Below are 27,133 nucleotides of genomic sequence, written 5' to 3' on the forward strand. Positions count from 1 at the left end.
CAAAAGGCTGTGTCTCGGTATTTGGTACACTGTAATACTCTCTCAGTTTCTGAGTTACATTTTAATTAGGTTAGCTGCAGTATCTCCACTATCCCTTTTCCTGTAAGCCCCCTATGGAACCATCTTCTGATTCTTTCCTCCCCTAAAATGTAAGTTTACAACAATTTTTTGAACTACCATGGAAAGACTTGTATTTTGAGGAAAAGTCTCTGCTCAAAATTGTCCGTGTGTCTCGTAGCTGTTGATTTTGATTCAGTGCTCTGTCTTGGTGAAAGGTTCTGCTCCTACATTAAAAAGACAATTGCAGACTGAAAATAGATTATACCCTAATAGGCCCACAAGTGAGTGAGTCCAACCCATCCTACGGTGGGCTTGACCACGAGGCTCCTGACAGCATACCAGCAGGGTCCCTGTATCGTGTCCTGCATCAAAACAAGCACCCGTTTCTCTTCACACACACACAGATGTCAACGCACACTCCAAAACTCTGAATGGCAGGCATGCGCGTGTAACTGCCACAGGACAGCTGAGTAAGTGGCGGCACTTAGAGCCCGGGTGCACGGGCTACATGGGTCAGGAAGAGGCATGGACATCCCACCCTGCTGAGTTCCAGCTCTTTGCGTTCTAAGGGGAAAGACAGGCAATTGAGATTTCTACCGGATCCCCTGGACTCGGTGTTCGCGGAACTGTTGGGGTGAATGTATGGACTGGTTTCTGCATCATAAATGTTTATATTTTTGGCTGAGTTAAAGGTAAAATAGGAAAATATCTATAACCACATCTCAATGCCTATGACTTCTTGAAATGCAAAGTCCTTAAGCCCCACACCTGCGCTGGGGTGGAGGAAGGAGATTGGGCTCCATGCATGGAGGAAAGGGGCATAAGCTTCCACCCTCTTCTAGGCCTGAGATACCTTGCATTTTAGCTGCAGAGTTTTTATCCCCATGACTTTGCCTAGAAGTTTTTCCTGATGGCTCTCATCTGACTTTAAAAGGTCCAAATATTTTCACATTTCTTTTTCCAATCTTGATTTTCTGGACACAATCTATTCTATTACTCTGCACTGATCTCATTATTTTGGATTCCGCTCATTTGGAATGTGTTGTAATTCATTTAGAGTGGATGGAAGATGACTATTTTGCTGAGTCAAAGATGAAAGGCACGTCTAGATATTTTAAGTGAAACCCCACGGGTGGAAAGCGAAATATTAACTACATATCATGATTTTCAATCCTACTGCAAAATGCTCCCAAGTTTCTGCTTTACAAAGTTTTGGGCCAACTCTTAAGACTAGTTCTAATAGCTGTACTTACCTAAAGGATCTGACTTAACTCCATTGGATACTCAAAGCGATCTGTGATCCAGGGAAGGTTGGATCCATTGGACAACACCCATGTGAATTCTACTGTGCCCGTTAGGACTGAACAGATCTTGAATAAATGTAATCAACCAAAGGTCAGTGAACTTAGGAGGTCTTTCAACGTGACCCTAGGGCTTTGGAACCACTTGCACCTTGGACCCCACTTCAGAAGCATGACACCACTCTTGCTACTTGCTCAGGAATTTTCAGGACTTTGAGGGATACCTTCTCAAACCAGGTAGGATAATAAAAATATTTAGTAAGCTATGTAATAGGTCCCAGCCATCAAAACAGATTACAAGCTGAAGTGCCAGAGCAAAATCCCAGAGACCCCAAGTTTCACTTACTGATCTCTAGATCTTGGGGAGATTGGGGTGGGATGCTGGCAGAGGGGCTTGGGCAGCAGCTATTTACCTGCTTATCTGGGAATATTTCGGTATTTCAGCCTACATATTACTGTTGCACGATGAATGCAAGTATCGCCTAAAATTCCTAAGCCAGAGTTCTGCAAGCTCCATGCTGTCAGCATTTGCTAACTCAGCATGAGGATAGATAGCCTGCACTGATTACTATTCCCTTGCCTGTTACTAGAATCTGCTCTCCGGCTGCCCTCTCGTTCTCCAGCCCAGATCTCGCCCACCGTACCCAGACCTAAGCAACTGTTTGGGCTGCCTCTGCCCTCAGAGGGCTCGGAGAGCTCCTGCCCTTCTCCTCTGAGATCATCCACGCCAGCACCTCCTCTCGAATTGGAAGCTGCCTCGACAGTGACACTGCTCATTAGTCCAGATTTCAGAGCCCGCAGTTTTAGTCAGGGAAGTGTTCCCTTGCCTCTTCTGACCCCACAACATTTAGGTTGCTACTTACCTGAGGCTTATCAGTCTGTCAAGTGTTTCTCACACAACAACACACAGGGGCCATCTCCTCAACTCAGCTCCTCCAAAGTCTGTGATTTAAATAGTCCCTTACCTCTTTCCTTCTATAACTTTCTGCATGGGCCCTTCATTCGCCAATAATGAAGAATTCTCATCAATAATTAGGCTAGCAATAAAAAAAATTCAGGCCTTTGTCTTTCCTTCAGGATTTCTTGTGCGCACCTACTATGTGCTAGGTACTGTGCAAAAACAAAACCTGAAGAAAATGGACTAAACCAGGGACCGTGTAGACTTTGCTTTCCAGCTGGGAGAAGAGAGACAATAAAAAAATATACAGATAAAGTGTCTGTTGGGTGGTGATGAATACAGCAGAAAAAAACAAACCAAAGTAAGAGGATAAGAAATGCCAAAGGCAAGGGGTTGCTATTTCACTGTCAAGGCTGGGGAAGCCCTCCCATGTGGAGGTGAGGGCACCAGCCATGCAGGCCCAGGAAAGAAGGGCATTGTAGGCAGAAGGAACAGCCTATGCAAAGACTCTGAAGCGACCGCATGTTTGGGAGGCATAAGCATCAGTGAGAAGGTCAGGATGGTTATTAAAGTCAAGTGATGGGGAGAGTTACAGAGATGAGGTCTACGAGTAAGCAGGGGCTGGACCAATTAGGAGGTCATGGATTGTTTTTTTAATAGCCACACTCTACAGATGCAACTTTGCTTTTTCCTTTCTGTCACTGACCATTCCATCTTAAGGGTTTTTCATGTTGCCACATAGTCTTCACAACCGTTAATATATTAATATATTTGCTTACTTGAAATGTGGGTCTGAAAAAGAGAACCCATGGAGTGGTCAAATAATGTTTATTCTCCATAGAATACCACTGGGCTCAGCGGTACATGGAAACTAATCGTCTGTGCCACAACACGTCTTGCCCGGATTGCAGTAAGAGGCTACTAACTGCTTCTGTCCTCACCTCCTAGCAGTTTATTCTCCACATGGCACCTAGATCCAGATATGACATCATATCATCACTCCTTTCCTCACTCAGAGAAAAAGGCAACGTCTTACAAAAGTCCTCATGGCCCTCCATTACCTCTCTGGGGTCACTGCCTCTTGCTAACTCCACTCCAGCCCCAGTGCCCTCCCTGGTATTATTTAAACACTCCATGCATGTTCTCGCTTTAGGGCCTTTGCTTCACCTGCTCCTCTGCCTGAAACAACCTTTCCCCCAACCCCCACATAGTCATTCTCGCCCCCTTCAAGTCTTTGCTCAGAAGTAACCACCTCAATGAAGCCTGCCCTGAACCCCCTATTCCAAATGGCAGCTTGCCAAGCAATCTTAAACCTACTTACCTACTCTAGCATTTCTTACCACCTCCCAACGTAAGATATAATTTATTAATATAGCTTGCACATGGTTTTCTGTCTGTCTTTCTCTGCCCCCCACTCCTTATTCCTTAGCAAGACCATGTGCTCCACAATGCCAAGGATCCTAGTTTTGTTCACCGATATATCATTAAGTGTCTAGAGCTTTACCTGGCACGTAGTAGTTGATACATAAGTCACTGAAGGAATAAATCATAGTAAACATTCAAATATTCTCTTCCTTAGATTACTTAATGTCATAAAAGCACAGATGCCATATAAAATAAATATCCATTATTAAAGTAGGCATGCATTTTCTTGAGACCCACTCTTTGTACCTAGATCAGTTTTTATACCATAGTATACCATTCATCTAAAACTTGACAAAAAATTAATTTATCATTCTAAAATCTTATTACCATATACACAAAGTGTTTATATAATGTATATAAAAAATGTGAAGATATAATAAAACTGAAATAACCGTGTATCCACCACCCAGTTTAAAAGTGGAAAAGCCTACAGTGAGGGGCCGCCTGGGTGGCTCAGTCAGTTAAGCGTCTGCCTTCGGCTCAGGTCATGATCGCAGGGTCCTGGGACAGAGCCCCACATCAGGATCCCTGCTCAGTGGGGAGTCTGCTTTTCCATCTCCCTCTAACCCTCCCCCTGCTTGTGCTCTCTCTGTCTCTCTCTCTAATGAAAAGATAAGATCTAAAAAAAAAAAAACCTACAGTGAAACCCTTTCCAATTCGTCTCCTTCCCCTCAGCAGATGTGATCGCTAGGCTGAATTTTCTTGAATATTCTGCTAATCAATCTGTTACATTTTTATGATTTACTCATATGAACAAATCCCTAAAAATACAAAGTTTAGTTTTGCCTCTTTTAGCTTATATATAAATATCACACTGTAAGTTCTCTTGTATGACTTGATTTTTGTATTCAACAGGATGGTTTTTGATGCACATAGGTTGATGGATGTAGCTGTGGTTCATTGATTTCCACTACTGCATAGTTATGGGTTTTATAAATATATAAAGATTTTATTTGTCCATTACACTGTTGATAGTTTCTTTTCTCCCCATTCAATACAGTGCTACTACAAATAATCCTATTGGCAAAATGTTTTCCCAAATGATTTTCCCAGTTCTGTTTCTCACAGGAGGAGTCCTGTTGTTCCACATTCTTGCCAACACTTGTGTTGGTTGACTTCGAGGACTCCGGTTGAGGCTTAAGGGCTCTCTCTTCTGTTGCTCTCCCCATTCATTCCTGGCATCTGCAACAGAGCATGAGCTCGTTTTCTGGACAAAAGGCATAGTTTAAGTTGGGAAGTGAGCACTGGTTTAAAATATTGTGTTGGCTCCCACAACTCTATAATGAATGATTCAACCCATGTGAATCATGATATCCAGGAGCAAAAAATGTTATTGAGAGACAGGATAGGAGGCTTCTATAAATGTAGCAACATTCCAAGTTCATGAATAAGAAGACAACATAATAAAGATGTCAAGATTCCCTAAATCACTACATAGCATCGATAAAATTTCAGTCACAATCCTAACAGGACTTTTAATAGAGCTTGAAAAGATAGTCCTAAAATTTAAATGTAGGAGCAAAGGGTTAAGAATAGCTAACATACTCTCAGAGAATTCTATGAGAGACTTTTTTTTTTGAAGATTTTATTTTTATTTATTTGACAGAGAGAGAGAGACAGCAAGAGAGGGAACACAAGCAGGGAGAGTGGGAGAGGAAGAAGCAGGCTTCCCACGGAGCAAGGAGCCCGATGCGGGGCTCGATCCCAGGACCCTGGGATCGTGACCTGAGCCGAAGGTAGACACTTAACAACTGAGCCACCCAGGGACCCCTCAATGAGAGACTTTTCATACCAAATATTAAAACCCATTAAAAATCAGCAATAATCAAGATGGTATTGTGTTGTTATAGAAATAGATCAAAATAGAAAAGAGTCTGGCAAAAGACTCACAAATATGAAAAAATGATACATAATGGCTGGCATTTTGCAGGTAAGTGGGAAAAGTATCAGTGATTTGATAAATGATGCTGGGGTCATTTATTGGAAATATTGATTGCCTCCTTCACTCTTTATGCAAAAATAAAATCTAGATGGATTAAGGCCTTGCTAGGAAAGAACAATTTTGAACCTTGTGTTGCTACTCTAGAGCCCTGGGAAGAAGTTCTGGGAGAAGGGTGCCTTTCTTCCTAAGAACTAGGACCTCATCAGTGAGCTCCAACTCTTGAAAATAACAAGAAGATAAATGGTTATCTTATCCCCCTTTGCTCAAAAAAGAAGAAAAGACAGCCCCACCTTTAGAAAAAGTATATAAATTGATATTATCCATCAAATTCCAAAGAGACAAAATATTATTATGATTATTAGCTAAAAAAAAAAAAACTTCACCAAGAATTTCTTAGCATAGTGAGTTCCCCAGTTACATTTTAAACTGAGTTTTTTCCTCCTTTCAGAAACACATTTATTCATGGAGCGAGGCAAGCTTTTGCATGTTACAGAAGATTATGTTATCTGTATCTTAAGTAACGTTTTCATAGTTCTCCAAAGCTAACAAAATCTTTTTTGGCATGTGCTTCTTAAGTAGTAAAGGCTAAAAATGAAAATGCCCACTGACCTAGGAGATCCTATGAGTGGCATAGACCGTCCATCAGTGTGCTCTTGGGATCACTCGAGGTGTCTGACAGCGGCGCTAAGCAACCATCCAGAGTGCGAAGACAAAGACGTAAACCCAGCCAGGGCGCTCTGCCATCACACGAGATAAGTCAAGCCCTTTAACACCAGAGGCTGCTAAGGGTTTATTCCACACTCTCAGCAAGATAAGCTGCCTTTCACGCCTCACAAGACACTCAGATCTGGAAGCAGCTTAGAGGAAAAACTAAAGAGACGTGAATAAGTCTAATTATTTCAGGGAAGGAAACTAGTAGATTTCTGGTTGTTTGGGCTCCAGTTCCATGAGGACCCATGAAAAGCATGTCTCCTGGGCTTTCCAAGCATGGTGATGTGGAACAGGGGAGAGGAATAAACCCAAGGTCATGCACTAAGTCCCACTGCGTGTCAGCCATTTGCCCCCGTGATCGGAGCCTCATTTTGCTATGGTGGCATTTATTTCCCCATTTTACAGATGAAACTGAGGTCCAATACGATTACATGAATTCCCCTGAGGTCATAGAGATTGGAGAAACTTGGATTTAAACTCACTGCTCCCTCCAACTTGTCCAAACAGGTTGATGGTCCATATGGTTGGGCTCTGAGAAGGTGGCTAGGGCATGATGTAAAACCTTGACTGCGGTTATATGTGTAAGTCAGGTGTAGAGTGTTGGACTTCTCTGTACTAGCTGTTAATGTGGTTTCCCTGAAGGCTGAATGCACAGGTTAAGGTTTTTAGATTTCCTAGGACGGTTCCAATTTCAAATGTTCTGTCCTGTTTCCCCAGGACAAGCAAAATATGACTCCCCTTTCTTTTTTCACTAAGAAAATATGGTCCCCTTGTCTGTAGAATTTGGCGTACCTACGTTTTGCACACACATTCCCTCTTTGAGATCACCACCAAGACCTTCCCTAGAGAGCTGTGAGGTCACGGCAAACACACTCATGATATTGAACTTGGAAAGTGACTAGTGTAAGATGATGGATACCTGGAAGAAAAAAAAACAGACAAACATGGTTTTGTTTAAAAAGAGTCATTTCCACCAAATCAGTTTGTGAGTATCAGTGTTCTAGTCTGAGAATGCATGACCATAAGGAACGTTACAAAAGTAACCCCTTGCTCCCCAGTTTCATGAGCCACAGAGGCAAATCCTAGAACTGAGACTCGTTGCCTCTCAAAGGGGGAAGGAACACCAGAGGTCAGCCTAGCTGGCCTCAGACACTCTGCAGGAAGAGAGAAGGAAGGAGAGAGAAATCACTGAGACCTCCTTATCAATGGGCAGCCACTCTTCTGAATACTTTCACTTGACAAGTTCAGAAGGTTGCATGCCAGAAGGGCTTCTTGGAGAAGGTCTTCTGTATCAGAGTGATAGCCTAAGTGTGTTGTGACAGCACTGTTGCTGGGCATCATGCATTTCCTTGTGAAATCACACAGTCTGCATGTGACCCATCTCCATTAAATGTCATGCTCACAACAAAGAAAAAAAGAAACTTGAGGCCACGAATAATTTTTGGACTTAGGTAATGTTGGAATAGCAAATCTATTTACGGAATCAAACTTCTGGTTTCTAAAGGAAAAGAGATGATCACTTCTGCCTTAAAAGGCTTCGTTACCCCCCAAGAAAATGTCTTTTCATTATTTCCCTTCAATGGAAAAAGGTCAGGTTACAGAGTCAAGTTCCAGTCTAATCATATGATGTCATAAGACAGCAATTCTGTTTAAACAATCTTTACAAAGCAATGTGAATATACGACTGGAAAAATGACAAAGTGAATTTTAGATAAGTACCTTCAATGAAGCATGTTCTAGTACAATTTACTTTGTGTGGAAGTTCAGGAGACCAAAGCCATTGCTATGGTTGTTTGCATGCTATCCAAAATTATTATTTGAACTATGTATCAAGGCTTTGTGTTTCAGACTTGTTGGTTAATTACCTCTGGGGGTTTTGTGCAGTTGGGATTGATAACAGCATCTAAAAGGAATTCTAGTGAAGGATAACAACAGAATTCTTTAAATAACCAACCAGGCAGCTAAATGGAGTTTGGCTAGACGAATAACAGAAAATTGTAGGACTTTTTAAAGGAGATTTCTGCAGTCACCTGATTCTGACACTCTTACCACACAGCAATCATCAGCTTAGCTAACATGAAACACCGGAGTAATAAAGCCAAGTGACCAAATTTGTGATAAAAAAGATTCCAAAATATGCAGACCCAAGCTGTTATTCCAGGCACAAGAATGGTCATTCTCTGTTGCATGGTTAACATACTTGTGAGTTCTATCAGCTTCCCTGAGATAAGGTTAGAATGCCTGTCTTCTTGAATACCACGGAAAACTTGAGGGCAGAGGCTGTATCCCATTCATTTATCCTTGGAACCTAGTATGAAGCTTGGCACGTGGTACCTGCTCAATGAAATCAATGAACAAAGGAGTGCATTTCTGATATGATGCCATTCCATACTTATCCTCTTGTATTTTATTTTATAGTACTGTACAGAGAATTAAGCTGAAAGATGTTCAAAGGAATCTACATTTAAATTAACGATACCAACCTCCCTAAATGTCTCAATCTTCCTCAACTCTGTGGATGCATTCTAACCCCTAAAAGCACTTATTATCTCTTGCCTCTTGCCATCCATCTTCTGTCCTGACCTTCCACTCTCCTATAGCTACCTACTTTCCTTTCTCAGGGGTCTCCTTTGAAAACATTGAGGTTCTCTTCTTGACCATTTCTTTATGGATTGAGTGTGTTAGTCATACTGGCCAGGGTTTGACTCATGAGAATTCTGGTCCTCCAAGTGACAGATGAGACCGAGGGTCTGGGCATCCTCTAATTAGGAGAGCACATCCTTCCCAACGTCCGACTCCCTTCCCTAGATCTTCAAGATGAAGGTCTCTGGACCCCTTCTTGTTCTTAATTTGTTTTCTATGTAGTCATTTTTCTTCTCCAATGGATTGGATTGTGATCCAAAGGGAGACAAGGAGACTGTTTCAGCCCCATAAGCTTTGAACCTGCATATAGCCAGAGAAAAGGTGTTCCTCTGCTTGGTCCAGTCCAACTCTCTGGGAGACTGCATTAGGTTTGGGGCAAAATCCTCATGGAAATAAAATGATTTTGGTTGGACCATCCCCCTGCTCCACAAATGTTGCTCTCTGGAACTTGCGGTGGTGATATCAGGCAGCTCTCTGAGGAGTCAGGAATCTTGAGCCCCAGCCAGAGGCAACTTATCATGGCTAATAATTCATCATTCACCACCAGCACTAGAACAAATGTTTATTAAGCACCTACACTGTGTAATGCACAGTGGCATGAGGCTGGCAAGGAAAGGCACCGTGCTGGCCACACTGACAGACATACCAAGAACAATAAAAGGCTGCTATTTATTAGGTCTTTCTCTGTGCCTGGCTTTGAGTCCCATGCTTTATGCCCACTCTCTCATCCAGTTGTTCTCCCAACCCTATGATCAAGGTGCTATCATCATCTCCACTTTACAGATGAAGAGTCTGGTCGGAGGGCCAGGAAGAGGAAGATCTAAGATGGACACCAGCTGTGTTCAGTCGCAAAGCCCAGGCATTCCCTTCAACGCTGCGTCCCCCAAGAGGGGGCCGCTGGATGGAGGGAGTCAGGTGGCAAAGACAGCACAGCTGGGAGAAGGAGGAGAAGTCACAGCGAACAGAACGTTGTCCACGACGGAGGGAAAGAGGAGAAGAGGGAGCTGTGGCCACATGCGAGGTGGTAGAAGTTAGGGAATTTCATCCCTAATGTCCTCCATTTCCTCTGGGAAGTGAGAGGCAACGTCTTCTGGTGAGTAAGATGAGTGCAAGGACAGGGCAGGGGTGATGATGGTGATGATGAGAAAAATAATAACAATAATAGCGAGTACGGAGTCCACCGTGTGTCTGACAATAATTTCTTTATGTGAGCGATTCTTTTCCATTCTCACAATTCCAAAAGCCAGGCACCATTTTGCATTCCAGGAAACCGAGGCTCCAACAGATGATATACTAGACCTACTGTGGAACACGTACCAAGTGATGGAACTGGGACTTTAACCCAGACAATCTGCCTCCAGAGCCCAAGCCACTGAAGAGAAAGTGAGAAGCTTCGTGGGGACACGTGGAAAGATGACTCCTAACTTATCTTTCACTTTAAAGATAAAAATTGGAAAAGTAGTGGTCTGAGAGGTGGCGTGGGGGTAACTTTTCTCGTAGCACACTTGAACTGAAAATGGGACAGCTAGACCACCATGTCAAGGAGGTAGCTGAAACTGAAGTTCAAGAGAGAACTGAGTTGCAGAGTTTCCACAGGGATACCATGTCATATATGTATGATGCATTGTAGGTTCCAAAATTTTGACTTAGTGAGCGATACAATTCAACACATACATAAATCCCAACCCTTACGAACATCACTAAAACATATCATTTCCCTCCATCAAATACAGTAAAATATAACATAAATTTTAAGCAACCTCTCTAGAATCTTATCCAGTCCATACAAGTAGGACCAGAGCCATCTCCATACTTACTAAAGCCAACGCTGCTTTGAATTTCAGTCATGCTGTAAACTTCAGGAGTGAAGTGGGCCTTCAGAACCACGGGGATGACAGCAAATATCGTGGGCTGCTCTGAGACGGTGTATGTCCTCACCTCAGGGCACGAGGGCACAAGGGCACGAGGCAGCCCTCAGGGGAAATAGCCAGTGTTCAACCCTGAGAAGTGGATGGTGGGGGGGCCCTGGGAGGGAGGATGGCAAGGGCCAGAGACCTGGAGAGAAGGCCTTCTGCGGGGAGGAGATAAAAATGGGCTCCTGCTTTATTTCCTTGACTACTTTGCTCTTCTTTACTTGGTATGGAGCCAGTGAGAGGTTAATTTCCCAATAGAAAGTTCTTCTTTCGGTGCTGAGTTATTGCAGATCACTCAAGTGTTGTATTAATTAAATTAATGAACACCTCCGGTAAGAATTGGTAAAACACTTTAACACGACCTTCACTTTTCTTTTTCTTCTTCTTCTTTTTTTTTTTACTAGTATTACTGCTGTTTCGCAGACTGTTTCCGTGTGTTCCTCCCCACCCCCTTCAGCCAGTGTCCCACAGCTCCCACCCAAGGCCACAGATCCCATGCTCTGCGCACACGTGGTACACTGCTTTCCATGCTCCCAGGAAGGAAACTTCTGCAGGACCTCACGCCCTCTGCGGCGTGCTCAACAAGCACGTGGCTTTCAAGCCTTCTCCTCTGGCATGTCTTTACTCTTCCTGATGCTGACTGTGTGGTGGTACTCCCATGTCAGCTGTTAATTGAATCTGTAAATTTCTACTTTTTTATTCCTAGGAAATCCCTCTGAAACTGTGAAGATTTTATTTTCACCTTCGTGACTGGAAAACACAATTTAAAATGTATTGCCCAGAGTCAGACACAATTTAGCCTAGGACTTCCTGCTGTTTCCAGTGTAACCCTGTGGTCGGAAAACCTTGATCCTTGCTCTGATTAGGCAATTTTCTTAACCCCTCAAAACCTTACTTTTGTCATCAATAAATAAGGGGAAATTGTGCTGGAAATAATAAGGCTTGGTTCTAATCATTGTTATTATGAATGTAGAGATCAATTCAGCTCCACCATTTGAAACTGTTCTCCCCTTTTAAGTAAAATCTTGTTTTAAGATGTAGTATCTTCTCTATCTTTTATCATGTCCTAAGTTATGGATCAAATCCTTTTGAAAACTTAGAAATTATTTTAAATGTTTAAGTGAATACACAGTCAACTCTCATTTATGCCGGTTAACGTAGCCCTTAGAATATTCCACACAAGAGAGGCTCAAACCCTGAACTCCAACCAAGTCTCCATTTTGTATATGAAACAGGAAAAAAGTTAGTGAGATGTGCAGTCTGCACCCCCAGGAGAAATGCGGAGTGTCTGTCAGCCTGTCCTCTCGTGGCCATGTGGGTGTGAATGATACGACCAGACTCAACAGAGGTAAGCTGAAGGAGTCAGGGTATGAGAAATCCACAGCCTTTACCGGATGGGCTTAGGAGTAATTTATTTGCGTGTCTTCTCTCCCTCCTTCCTTCTTTCCTTCCTCCCTTTTCCTCTTCCTTTTTCCTTCTCTTACCTCCTTCCTTCTATCTTCCCTCCCTTCCTTCCTAAATACATGCTTTGAGTGTTTTAGGTTGTTCAACTTTTTAAAATACATATATATTAAGGAAGGAAAACTTGCCTAGTACAGTACTCCCCATCTATTTCCATGTCATTGGACCGTCACAGACACCCTGTGGAGTAAGTAGGGCAGACAAAAATCATCCTCTTTCTTTTTTTTTTAAATTTTTTATTATGTTAGTCACCATACATTACATCATTAGATTTTTGATATAGTGTTCCACGATTCATTGTTTGTGTATAACACCCAGTGCTCCATGCAGAACATGCCCTCTTTAATACCCATCACCAGGCTAACCCATCCTCCCACCCCCCAAAAATCATCCTCTTTCTATAAACGGGGAAACCAAGATGCCAAAAGATGAAATGACTCTTCCCAGATAAAATCCTTGTCAAAGACTTCTTACAATGATCATGAAAGTCAGGGGTGAGGGCTCACAGTTACACGAGGTCTAAACTAAGGTGAACAAGGAACTAGGCAGGGCTGGGTTGTTTCTTTTTTTTTTTTTTTTTGGTAAGTAAAAAAAAAAAAAAACTGTGCTGGGCAGTATCAGAACAATAAATGTAGTAGATTGGTTAACGGTTTTAATAATTTCAGACCCTTGATATAGGTTTCAGTATTCTATAGAATGTTTGCTGACAATATTTTAACAACTGGAATCAATAATTCAGGCAAAACTAGGCACAATGACATCCAATCTCCCTTATATATATGACACCTGGCTTTCCTCTATATTAATCTACGAATATTTCTCACATAATGTATCTCATGTAAGCCCAAATATAAGATAGTCCCTCTGTTTTTCCAATGAAAGATGAAAAAAAATAGACTGAAGGGGGTGGTATCTTGAATACATATCTTTTAAGAATACGATGAAACAGTCAAACCCTAACTTGTTATTTCATTTAATAATTTTAATGCGCGTATGGTTAAATGTTATAGAAAATACATTGTGAGTTTAGAATTGTTTCCATTTTCATATTTTTCAAAATTGCATTCAAACTCTCCGCAGGAATCTTCAACATCAGTGTCATCACATGGGCCATTTTGGGAGTCATTTAACACAGCTTCGAGACCACCCCATGTCCCCTGAGACCCTGCAACATCAGCCTGCCACTAGAAAACTGATGCCAAATATGAATTTGGAGAACACTGGCTATTAGTCTTTTCAGGTTTCCTATGGTGTGTGTGTATGAGCTACCTAAGTAACCACTTATTTTATTGTTTTTTAAGCAGATCTTTAAAAGGTTTCTTTTTTTTTTTCCTTCTAGCATTCAGTGGTTGCATTTGGGAAGCACACTTCTAGGAATAATGACAAAATTTGGGTTAAATTTCTTTGCCTCTTTTTTTTTTAAATTAATTCAAATAGACTGCCCTCGATAAATACCCATCTGAGGTCATTACACTGTCCAAGCAGTATTTCATGGGTAAAAGAAAGTGACCGAGACAGCACTGTAGCATGAGGCTTTGTAAGGGCTCAGGGTTTCAGTCGCCTTTTCAGAGCGGCTGACATTTAGACCTCTGAATTGGGATTAGTTCAGAATGGACCATGTATGGGGAAAAACGTGGATAATGACAGTCATTCCAGAGAAGGCAGAAATGAGGATCTCAGATTGGAAACTAATTTTAGTTATCCTGCACATGCTCAAGCCCCTGTCACACTCCTCTGTATCTCTCCTCTCCCTGAATGGTTCGCTCATGTAGCAGGCAGTGCCTGATAGCATTTATGGGCATCTTCGAGATGCTCTTCCCACCGTACTTTGCAAGAACTCAACATTGCCCTTTGGTACCAATGACTTACGAGAACGACTTGTAGCATTCCATTGCCCAAAGAGCATTGACAGATGTCAGAATTCTGAAATAGCTGCAGGAGCAGTTGCCAGCACAAATCCTGCGAGCAAAACTTAGAGAGTGGTGGATTACAATGTCAGAACTTCGGGAAAGTGTGTTCATCACAAGATGGAGTCAAGTGGTTCACACATTGGTGTTTTATCAGTTGTTGACCGTTGTTAGTAAACGCAGAGGTATCCTACCGCGCAGATCGCCTCTGCCCAAAGACTGCCTGAATCATTGATGCAGTAGATTTTTTTTTTTTAAGTAGGGGCTTGAACTCACAACCCTGAGATCAAGACAGGAGCCGAGATCAAGAGTTGGACGCTTAATGGACTGAGCCACCCAGGTGCCCTGATGCAGTAGAATTCTGACTAGAATGTATTAGTCAAGATGGGACCCACTCATAGTCCACATATCTCTTCTACTGATGTTTCATACTGCTACTTAATTTCCATGAGCTTATATCTCATCCCTTAACTAGTTTATGGCTGGATCCTGGGACTGCCTGAGGCCTGTTGGAAAGAGAAGAGCTTACTATGGAAACACGATTCTGGTCCAACAGGTTGAAGATTCCTGGTAGCGATCAGAGATTACTCACTAAAGGGGAATTGAGTGGAGTGTTTTGCAGAACTTCTGGAAACAAAATCAGATGGAGATGGTGCCCACTGGGAGATGTTGCAGTGTGAGGGGACAATGATCTGTACCTTTTGGAATATAAAAGAAAGATAAGGAAGGGTTTTCATACTTGGGTATTTTTTATTTACATTCGTCATTCCTTTCTCCACCCTCCAATTTTACTAAGCACACTCTATACAGCAGACACTTGGATAAGAATTTCTCTATTACTTAGCCATTACTTTGTCTCCAATTCCTTTAATGTTTTCTTTAGTACAATATTTAAGAGCATAGTCTTTTTGGGTCACACAGAGTTTTTTGTGTATCATGCAATAAGACCTTATTGACCCTATGAACTTGAGCTGATTACTGAATCTTTCTGAGACTCTGTTTTCTCATCTATAAAATGGAGGTCAAGGGGCGCCTGGTCTGCTCAGTCAGTGGAGGGTGCAACTCTTGATCTTGGGGTTGTGAGTTCAAGCCCCATGTTGGGTGTAGAGATTACTTAAAAATAAAACCTTTACAATAATTAATTAATTAATTAATTAATTAATTAAATGGAGATCAAAATACTCCTTGTCTCGTGGGGTTGTTGTAAGACTAAACGAGATTATGTCTATAAAATAGTTTAAGCTCAATGTGGGAAAATAGTAAGCATTTGCTGTCACTATTTACTGCAAGTTTTTCATTTTTCTATTAGATTGAGCCATTTGAAACTGCCATTTTTGTATGTCAAAAATTGTAAAATTTTGGTGACTTTATATGGTTCAACTTCATGTTTGTTGTGTTACCTAGAAGGACTTAACGTTGGTTGTCATTACAGTTGAGGAGACTGATCTCCTAAATAGTGTAAATTAGGAAAGGAATATGTTATCCAAAGACTGGAGGTCTTTTATAAGTTTGTTTCAAATTGTAAGTTTATTTCATTCAGGATTACATTTCTTTGTACAACTGAGCACTTAACTCAGGGCTCTCTACATAGGAAATGATTAATAAATATTAGAGTAATGAGTTCATACATATGAAATACCTGAACTTTAGGAAACAGGCAACTACTTTTTAAAAAAGCACCCACTGAGTGGCTCAGTGGGTTAAGCATCCGACTCTTGATTTCAGCTTAGGTCGTGATCTGAGGGTTGTGAGATCAAGCCCCTGTTAAGATTTTCTCTCCCTCTGCCCCTCCCTGCCCCTCACCTGCTCTCTCTAAATAAATAAATATTTAAAAACTTAAAAAAAAAATCACCCTATTTCCTTGGTTATAAAACTCCATTTCTAATACCTAAGATCCAGGTGACACATCATTTCAAAAACATGAATAAAGCGAATATTTCTGATGTAAGTTGACCCAGTTGAGTTTTGGGAATTAGATCTATCATATAGAAACCATTTGACTTCAATCCAGTGATTCCTGATGAAAAATAAGGCTGTGCAAGCCACAGCATGGAAATGGGTGTTAGGTCAAGGGTGAAGGTTGCAGTCATATCTCAGTTCTTCTCCAAAAAAAAGAAAAAGAAAGAAAGAAAGAAAGAAAGAAAGAAAGAAAGAAAGAAAGAAAGAAAGAAAGAAAGAAAAGAAAAGAGATCCCAGATCAGAAATAAAAGAAGCTAGAAGTTACAAGGCTCTGTTTCCAGCCAGGGATGAGAGCACCATACAAAATCAAAGGAAGCTTAGGTCCTTCACTCCTCAACCCACATGCTAAGCAGCTTTACTGTCAGGTCTAAAACCACCCATAGTAAGAAATGCAACTTTGGTTCGTGGTTTTGGTCCAGAGGAAACAGTTAAGTTATGAATGGTTGCTTTGAAACTTGGTCACTGGATGACCCTCATTGAGTTCCAATGAAAGGTGAATTTAATATATAAATTTGAATTTAGAATATAAATTAGGAGGGTGTTTGCAAACCTATAGAGACAGAAAGTAGATTAGTGGTTACAAGGGGATGAGTGGAGGTGAGGACAGCTAAAGGATGTGAGGTTGTTTTTTGTGGTGTTGGAAATGTTCTAAAGTTGCACAGCTTTATGACTTTCCTAAAAAGCACCAGATTATACACTTTAAATGGCTGAGTGATGTCATATGTGAATTATATCTCAATGAAACTCTTTCAAAAAGCAAAAGAAAAAGTGAAAGAGAAATTTCTTTTACAAACCTTTACCCCTACCATGAAGATATATAACCTTGGTAAGCATTTTGGTGTGTAAGTCTTCTGGACTTTTTTCCATGCTATAAGACCTGTTTAGTAACCTGTCTTTTTAAACGTAACAATGTAATATGCATATTTTTATGCCAATGTACATCATCTTCATTAAATGGCTGCGTAAGACTCCATTTATTTACATATACCTACATTTGCTTAGCCAATATCTTATGATTAAATATTTAGATTGTTTCTTCTTTACCATTTACATACTTCTTTGCACCTAAAAAAATTAACAAGGAGAATCTCTGACAAACAGACTGACGAACCCATAACACATCAGTGGCACAAGCAGAAAAGTTGACTTTTTTTCTTGCTTTTAATGCAGCTCACACGTATAAACACGGTCTCTATGATACATAAACACTTAACTGTGCACCGGGCACAGTGCTTTGTGCTGCAGATGCTACAAATCACACTAATTATCTGTCCTCAGTTCAGCCTCGAATTACCACTTCATGGGCAATATTTCTAATTCCTTTTAGGTAATAATTCAAGATAATAGCATATCTTATACCAGACAGTAGTTCATTTCCTACGGCATATTTTGCTATCATAGCCTACACCATAGAATCCAAGAATGTTATGCCCACAGATCATCTACGGAAACCCTACATCATTATATTGTAGATGCCCCCGCACCTGCCCAGCTCTAGACCCCCTTTCCCCATCAACTGGTGGTGTGAGAGTAGAAGCTGGATCTGAAATAAAATTCTCTTTTTTCCACTGTTAATTACAGTGAGAAATCGGGAGAATGTTATTGCTATCGGCTAACGCAATTAACACTTAGATGTGAATGATAATAGGTTTAATCTTCCAGGAGCATGAGTATTTTAAAAGAGAAGTCACCAATAGTAATACTTTCGGCATACTTATAGCCCTTGGCCATTTACAAAGCACTTTCATACTGAACCGCATAATAGTAGGATATCTATTGTACAGATGGACAGATCCAAGACTCAGAGGCAGGTCTTCCTTTGTCGGGACAGAAATGGTAGATGGCAAAACTGAAGCAGACACCAGATCTTCCCTCACTTAACCCAAAGCTCTTTCCACTCACAAATTATCCAAATGAATCGGTGGGATGCCTGTCTGGGTATTTTTGAGCAATCTACACTTTCTCCTCCTCCAGCAAGAATAGGAGTCAACCACCTGGCTCTTTACTTCTGAAAATGTGCTCCCCCGACCCCACAGCTAACCGGAGAAATCTGGGTCCTTTGACAGCTGTCTTAACAGACTTAGATGATAGACCATTTCGGCATCTCCGCAGGGCCAGTGCTCTTTACAAAGTTCACCAATGAGCACGAGACACATGCTAGCTATGCTTATTTACAACTCAGTTTTAGTGGAGGCCAGGTTGAAATATTCGAGGGAAACGGATGTGAAATGTTTCAAAAAAAAAAAAAAAAAGATGGATTTTGTATTTCTTCAAAACAATTATGCCCAGGGAAGCAAGAGCTCCTCCTAATCCTCTCTGCATTCTTCCCCACGACCCCGGCCGCCACTTGCTGCCCGCATGAGGATCACGCCCTTTCCGTCACGGGGAGTCATCCGCCCTGACACGTCCTGGGCTCTGTTTCTCCTCCCAGCCTTTCAGCACCAAGTATTGGACACACATTCCTTGAGAGGCTGCGGGAGGCGTCCCCCGTGCGACAAGCAGCTGCGCAGTGCGGATGTACAGCACAGTCCAGCACGAGTGGCAGAACGGGTTATCACAGATCAAATTCCTGCAGCAGTCACTTCCTCTCCTTATCGGGGAATCGGGGCTTTTTATGAGGGATGGGCTGGACGGACGCCCTTGCTGTGCACTAGCAGTCCTAAGAAGCGTGACTTCCCAGCAACGCGATCTGGGAGGGAGCGCTTGGCGGGGCGAACAGTGGATGATTCCAAAGAGGGAGACCCGGCCAGCGTGGGGCCTTTCGCCTGTGCGCTCACTCACCCACAAAGGCCAACGGGACGCCTCCATTTGCCAGACCCGGCTGGGCACAGTGAAGATGACAGTGACGCTTGGTCCTTGCCCCTGAGGAGGGTGGGTGGACGGTGTGATAAATATACTGTGTGCAGGAATCCTGGGCTGCCTCACTGTAAGGGGATCTAGAGATGATCAGGTGTTTCTCACAAGACTGACACTCAGCAGGTCACAATCTGTCTCCCCGCCTCCCTGAATGGGCTGTGCAATCAGGATTAGAACCCAGAGCCCAATCCCACTAAGCACACTTCCCACCCACTGCACAGACACCCCTCCCCACCAAGTCGGAAGGACAAATCACAGAGACATCCTCACAGGGTCTTTATTCACAAATTGCTTTTATCATTTCTGGTTTAGGTCATCACAGCTTGTTGAGGCTGTCTTTGAACAAAGATGATCTCCTTGGGAACAGTTTTTTGGTGTAAAATTATCAGGGTGTCATTCCCAGATTGATTCCCTTCAACTCTAAGCCAGTTCAAGTACTCACCATTACAAATATTCAAATAATACAGTGTTAAGGTGGAAGAGCCCTCCTCTCCTTTATCTTGCAAAAAAATAAGTAAGTGCTATTTCTAGTGTCTTTCCTTCCTTTCCTGAACAATTTCTTCCTAAATCCATTAGGTAGGGTCCAGCAAAGCAGGTGTCCACGCCAGGGAGGATGGAGAGAGGAGGGAAGCGTGGTTGCCCAGAGCAGGGAGTCTGGGTCTGAGTGGGGCTAAGGGGGCATCCCACCAGGAAAGGGGTGCTGGTGGCTATGGGGAAACTGGTTACTGCAGGATGATTGAGCAAGTAAGTAACTATATTAAGGACAACAGGAGTCAGGTCCCTCACTGTCAGAGAAGGGAGTTACAAATATGGAAAGTAAAAAGCTATTAAAATGAACTCTGTGGTATTAAATTTAAAATGGAGGTATTGTTATGAACTATGGTTTTTTTTTTCCAATGGTGTAGATACAGATAAGAATGACATAGGATTGATATGGATGATTAATAAATTATCAATATTTACAGAACCAAAATGTGACACATTTACATCTATCTATGTCTCCATCTATTCCTACATATGTATGAATATTTCTAAGTATGTATAGACATACATATACTCCCTACTCTGACCACTCAGAAGACTGAAATAGCAATGAGCACATCTAGAGCTCAGAGCCAACCTTCGGAATACCATCTTCCAGTAAAAGGACCCAGTGTTCCTTGAAGAAATGCTCAAGAATGAGCCTGCTCAAAAGACAATAAACAAGTGCTCCAGGAAATGGAAACCAGTGTGTGGCACTCCCTCTGGCCAAATTGGGTAGAATTTGAGCATCCAATAAGTCATGATTATGATGGATTACAACCCATTGAATAAAATAGGAAACAGAGAGTCCATACAATAGAAACAAACAAACGAATGAGTGAATAGAATATTCAATGAGAAGTGGAATATTTACATAATTCCCAAGTGTTTCTCAACAGTATCCTCATTAAGTATAAAGGGAAACAGAGTAACTACAGGGGAAGAGCTTGGCAGAGGCCCCCTTAATCCGAGATCACAGTGAGCATGGTGAGCGCAGAATCAAGCGCCACCAGATGGGATGCAATGAGGAGAATACAGCATCACTTCGGTGATGCTCCTACCAGTGATGTATACCCTGGATCTAACCATAAGGAAACATCAAATAAATGTAAATTGAGAGATGCTGTACCATATAACTGATCTGTAACATTCAAACATGTCAAAGTCATTGAAGTGAAGGAAAGACTGAGGAATTGTTCCAAATGACAAAAAACTTAAAGATGCATGACAACTAAATGTAATTTTCTGTAAAGAACCTAAATGAGACAGCTGGCAAAAGGCGATTGAGGGCTGGGGGTTAGATGGTAACAATGTACCAATGTTCATTTCCTGATTTTGATGGTTGTATTGTGTTTATGTAAAAAAATATCCTGGTTTGTAGGAAATGCAAATAAGGTTTCGCTGCTAATGGGCATCAGAGTGGCGATTTATACTCAAATCGGTCAGGAAAACAAAGCTCGTTTGTCTCTGCTTTCAACTTTTGTATAACTTTTAATTGCATCAAGATAAAAATATAACGTGGAATTGGTACTCATCTGTGAACAACATGAAGGAAGCATTCTGCACTGCCTGTTTTTTTCTTATTTACATTGTCATGTGAACACCATTATTCCCACCAGATGAGACCATCAAAATGGGATGTTAACTTATTTGATCAATCTTGTGGTATTACGTTGAACAATAAAAGCCCCTAAGTGGTGAGTATTACAGCATTTATCTTTTTAACAAAGATGTGAGAGGGAAGAACATTGTAGTTGGCCAGCCACTATTTGCTTTTTAAAATTAGACATCTCAACCAAAGCTAACTGGCTCTGGTTCTCAGGTTTTGTCTCACTACAGGTGAATAAATCTGAATAGACCTCTTTCTTAGTCAGGAGGTAAAGATCAGCATGGGAACAGGGTGGAGCTCTGTTGGATCCCTGAGAATCTTTTTCTCTATGGCAGATGGCAGTGAAAATCTGTGCTCTGTGTGTGTGCGTGTGCACACTTAGCGTCGTGGTAGTGGGGTTGGGGGGAGGCCCCGCAATGGCCTGCATTTGATCATGCCTTCTAGCTCTGACATTCTGACATTCTCAAATCTCTTTTTGGTTGTGTAGGATCTGAATTCCCACATGCAAGGTACAGAGCAGCTCCCAGACTCAATTTCTGAGTTTTATAACACAGTATTGTAATTTTATGACACTAAATTTTATAATACAACTGTATAGAATGGGTCATAGGATCAATTATGGAATCAGATTTCAAGCAAGCTATAAAAATTCTCTGAGTCTCAGTTTCCTCATCCTTAAATTAATAATAATAAGACTCACTTCACATAGCTGGCATAAGAATTAAACAAGATAATATATGGCAAGAAGTTAGCATAGGGTTGAACCCATAGGAATCATGCAATGAACTGTCACAGTTATTATTTGGTTTGAAAGGAGGCACAGAAACAATAGGTGTGTGACCTTCAACGAGTCACATGACCTCTCTAGTTCTCATTTTTTGACATGAAACATATATTTAATGCTAGTGAAAGCTATTATTGTCTCCCAGTGGAACAACCTATACCAATAGCTCTGGTAGCTTGGGGTGGAGGGTGTCATGGAGTGGTCTATTTCCACCACCCTTCAGTCTTCCTGAGTTAGTTCCTCGGAGGGAGGGAAGTGTTATTGCTGAGTGAGGTAGATGACATGAATGGATTTTCTAACTGAATGGACCTGAGCCAAGAGGTGTAGACCAGAGGTGCATTCCAGGATGTCTTCAACCACAGACTGAGTCCCTATTTTGAGTCATTGAGGCAGTTTGCTGAGGGATGTCATGGAAAGTCAGACAAACAATGACTTCTGAGTTTTCACACATCATAAGCAGAAGCCCTATGATCCCCTGCATGGGCAGGTCCTTCTCTCCTGCAGTCAGGATAGTAACAGCTTCCTCACATCATCTTTGGGTTGCCAGGCTGTGCCCTCTAGTGTTTCTGGATGGCCCACAGATCCCCCAGGAACAGCTTTGGGGACGTCACTGAAACTATATGATAAGATGAGGGACTAGAGTGGGACCACATAAATGCTGTATATTGGAGTCTCAGGGGGCAAATATACGATACCACTGTTTCCTAGTTCAGATTTGAGAGCTAGACACAGGACCACATACATAGAGGTTAAATTATCATCTTTTCATTAATAAAAGCTGGGCTGGTTTAGGTGTTTTCCCACAAGACTTCTTAATATTTTGCCAGCCAACCCACTGGCACCACTGGACACCACAGGACCACAGGCCAACTCCACAGGGCCTGTCCCTGGGAGTCACCACACAGCTGCATGCAGATGCCAATTCCCTACAGACAAACAGATCCTGACAGGAGCCTGGAAAGAGCCAGCCCCTCTCCCCCATAACCAATCAGATGAGGCGTATCTCCTCCTCCAGGAAGGAGGCTGGTGGGTCTCTACTACATTGTTTCACTCCCACAGAATGGAAGAAACGGCCTCCCCTCTCTGCGAACGTGAGGGAGGGAGTTAGTCCTTCTGCCTACCACCATGCTGCAGGAATAAACCACCCCAAAACCTTACAACAAAAGTGTATTTCTTGCTCATAATACACAACGTCCGTTATATGTCAGCTGCACATCTGCTTGTTATCGTCATTCTGGGACTCAGAGGGACAGAGTGGCCTCTATTTGGAATGTCACTACTGCTTGTGGCAGAAGGAAAGGGAATGTGCTAGAACAAACGCTGGCTCCTAGTACTACCGCCTAGGAGGAACACATCCTCTTCCCATTCACATACACTGGCCAAAACAAGTAAGCTGGGCAAGTCTGACATCAACGGGGCAAGGAGAGAGAATGCTTCCTTCCGTCCCAGGGAAGGGCAGCCAACATTTGGAACAATAATACGGTCTCCTATCCTTCCTGACACTGAGATAAGGGGAGATCTGCCTGGGCAAGCACAAGATGGCATCAATAAATTCTGCTGTGATAAGGAAAGTAGAACAGTTCTACAGTGACAGGTAAATAGCTGGTGACCTGCCATGGAAGTGTATCTGCTACTCTATGAACAATTAGTCTGTAGGTCATGGGCAACGGATTGGTAATTGTGAAGGGCCTTGAACAGCACTTTCCAAAACCAGAACAGAAACTAGGGACAAAGGATGGATATCACATAATGTGGGAACCCCAGGGGTAGAAGAAAGGGGTGGAGGAATATCACACTAACAAGAAGGAGTTGCAATGGGCGGTTTGGGCAAGGAAATAAGATGGACCTTCTTTATAAGGACGGTTATGGGAAAGTATTGAATATCGAGTGGCTATGTTGGATCTGTGATATGAAGTATAGGTATCTCAGGACCATGGAGATGGGCAAGACATACAGCTGTTGTCCGGGGCCTCCTTGACCCTTGAGTAGGGACACAGAGGGAGGTGCACAGGCCACAGCCACCAAAAATGTCCATAGCCCACAGCCAGGGGTTTGAATGGACAGCAGTCGCCATGCAGGGAGGTGACTTGACCTGGGTTTGGGTCTCCTGCCCTAATAGTTCCGAACCTCCTTTTCCTTCTCTCCAGGGGCCAGACCGTTCCCCAATTCACTCAACAGATTATCCAGCACCTACTGCTGCCAGGCCACAGGGTAACCTGGAGACCAGAAAAGAGGGGGGAAGGCCTTTGTTTGATTCCACTTGCCTACGGTACTTGCTAAATGACGCTAAGATTTTGAACACAGGGCTGATGGCCCTGCATGCGTTCTTCGGCTGTTGCTTTGGATTTTAGTTTCCATGCATTTTGTATTCCATTCAGATACCGTGGAAAAGGGAAATCTGAAATTTGCTGTGGGATGCGATGGAAAGAGCAGTCGGCTTGCTGTGGGAGAATGTGGGCTCTGCATGCGACCATCCTGGTTGCAGAGCCTTGAGAAACCATTTCACTTCTCTGGGTTTCATTGTTCATCTATAAAATGGGGAAATTTCACTGTTCCAAGGGAAATCATAGAAGTGAAATTTTTGAAAGCTAAACAAAGTATAAGGTATTCCTTATAGATAATTCCAACCTCCTTCCAACCAGCACACTCACCCTCCTCTCTGAGTCTCTTACCAGGCATCTCAAGATGGAACTGAGCTTCACCTTCTTTGCCCTTACACCCACCTTGTGGCTGCTTTGTAAATGGCATGCTCCAGTGAGGGGATAGGAAGCAGGAGAAAGAAGAAAATGACAAAATTAGCAAATAGAATATTATTTGTTCAGTCTCCCCAAATTAGTTATTAAATTCAATGCATTGCTTATCAAAAGCTCTTGAGAAGTTGATTCCAAGTTCATAGGGAAGACTGAACAGGAAAGAACAGCCAAGACAAATTTGAAGAACAGCAATAAGGAGAAGGAGAAAAATAAATTAGAAAGCTATAGTTCTAAAAACTGGTATCATCACAAGAGTAAGCAAATAGATCAATGCAACACAATGAAAAGTCTGGGAGCATATCTGCATATATAGGAATTCAGCATGCAGTCAGGATACTATTTCAAATCAGTGGGGAAAGAATTCAATAAATGGGATTGGAACAACTGTCCATTAAAACCGAAGTCACACATTCATAAAACTAAATCCTAAATGAATTATAGATCAAAATTTATAAAAGTATTAGTATTAAAGGGGAATATTTTAGAGGTACAAAAGGCTTTTAAACAAAAATTTTGAAAACACGCAAAACTAAACCTTAAACTAAACAATTGATAAAATTGATTACATCAAAATAAGAAAATTCTATGCAATAAAAGACCGTGAACAAAGTTAAAAAGATGAGTGAAAGCTGGGAGAAGAATTTTGCAACAAAGGAATAGTAGTATATCAAGAAACTCCTGTAAATTAATGTTTAAATGACCAACTGAAGAGAGCAAAGTATATTTTTTAAAAAGTGTAAGCAATTTACATAAGAAAAGCAAATGACCCATAAACTTATGAAAAGAAATAAATATTTCTCTGATAATCAGAGAAATGCGACGTAAAACAATCATCATGTCCTTTTTACCAATCTGACTGGCAAAAACTGAAACCATTGTTTGTAACTGTCAGAGAGAACCTGAAAAAGGACATTCTCATTCTCTGCTGGCAACTAAAGGAATTATTCAATAAATTATGTTCTATCTATACTATCCACTGATGCAAAAGGGTAGAATAGATCTCAGTGTAGGACATAATGCCGTCTCTAGACATATTGAGTGAAAAACATGTTAAAATGATATACATACAGTATGATACTATTTATGTGAAACATAGAAACACACTACAGACTTTCCCTGGATGTGGGTGGGCGTGTGTGTATGTGTGCGTATGTATGCATACACGAACGACATCCACGAAACAAATGATGATGGTCACCTTTGGAAAGGAGATTGGCATTGAAGTGCTGGTCAAAAGGGACTTTAGTTTCAACTTTCATGTTTTTATAGGCTGCATAGTTTGTGTAATTAGAGGCTTAGTTAAAGATGAAAATGATAATGTGACAGATGGTATTTTCCAAAAATGGCGACAACCATAACTCCAAGTCCCCTCACTCTTGACAATGTGATCATGCCACCCCCGATCAGCTTCCAAATGTCAGAGCCAGGCTGATGACATCCAAGCTAAGCTTGCAACCACTATCGAATCCTGCTTGATTATTTAACCCTCACAAAAATCCTACAAAGTAATACTGCTGGTGTCCCCATTTTACAGAAGAGCAAGCTAAAGCTCGTTCAGGAGCCACAGAGAGCAAGCAACTAATAAAAAAAGAAACAGAAAAAAATCATATGGAAAAATATTCAATTATCTCATCAATAATCAAGGAAATAAAAGCAAAACAAAGACATATTGTCATACTTATTAACCCATAAAACTAAAAAAAAGATAATATTTATCCCTCTGAGATTTATATACATAAACATTATAGGTGGAAGTGCAAATTAACACAATACTTTGGGAAATCATTTGGTACTGTGTATGAAAAATCATAACGCATGCAAATATTTCAATTTTGATCTACTTCTGGGAGTTTATCTTATGGAAATAATACGAAAGAACAAAAATGTTTTGCACAAAGACGTTCATTGCAATATTATGCATATAATTAGGGAAAAAAAGCCCTCTTTGTCCTGGGGTTTGTATATTCCCCTCCTTCTTTGTTAACCTCTTTGAATGATTAATTGAAATATATAATTATAAAAACTCAGGGCACATTTTTTTTTTACATCATTAGTTTTTGATGTAGTGTTCCATGATTCATTGTTTGTGTATAATACCCAGTGCTCCATGCAATACGTGCCCTCTTTAATACCCATCACTGGGCTAACCCATCCCCCCACTCCCCTCCCCTCTAGAACCCTCAGTTTGTTTCTCAGAGTCCATAGTCTCTCATGGTTCATCTCCCCCTCCGATTTCCCCCAGCTTCATTTTTCCCTTCCTACTATCTTTTTTTTTTTTAACATATAATGTATTCTTTGTTTCAGAGGTACAGATTTGTGACTCAACAGTCTTACACAATTCACAGTGCTCACCATAGCACATACCCTCCCCAATGTCTATCACCCAGCC

The 27,133-nt window shown here is 41.6% G+C and overlaps 1 long non-coding RNA gene across 2 annotated transcripts in view; it reads left to right on the forward strand.

Moving 5' to 3' along the window:
* Nucleotides 1–16,360, forward strand: part of LOC145723918 (uncharacterized) — a 39,818-nt gene extending 23,458 nt beyond the window's left edge. For both annotated transcript variants that reach the window (XR_014149337.1, XR_014149336.1), the window contains 2 exons: nt 12,129–12,241; nt 13,435–16,360. This is a non-coding gene — a long non-coding RNA (uncharacterized LOC145723918). The remainder of the gene's footprint in view (nt 1–12,128; nt 12,242–13,434) is intronic.
* Nucleotides 16,361–27,133: the final 10,773 nt, after the last annotated feature.

The sequence above is a fragment of the Leptonychotes weddellii genome, chromosome 10, assembly GCF_054177405.1.
Source record: "Leptonychotes weddellii isolate Sample4059 chromosome 10, ASM5417740v2, whole genome shotgun sequence".
NCBI classification, from domain to species: Eukaryota; Metazoa; Chordata; class Mammalia; order Carnivora; family Phocidae; genus Leptonychotes; species Leptonychotes weddellii.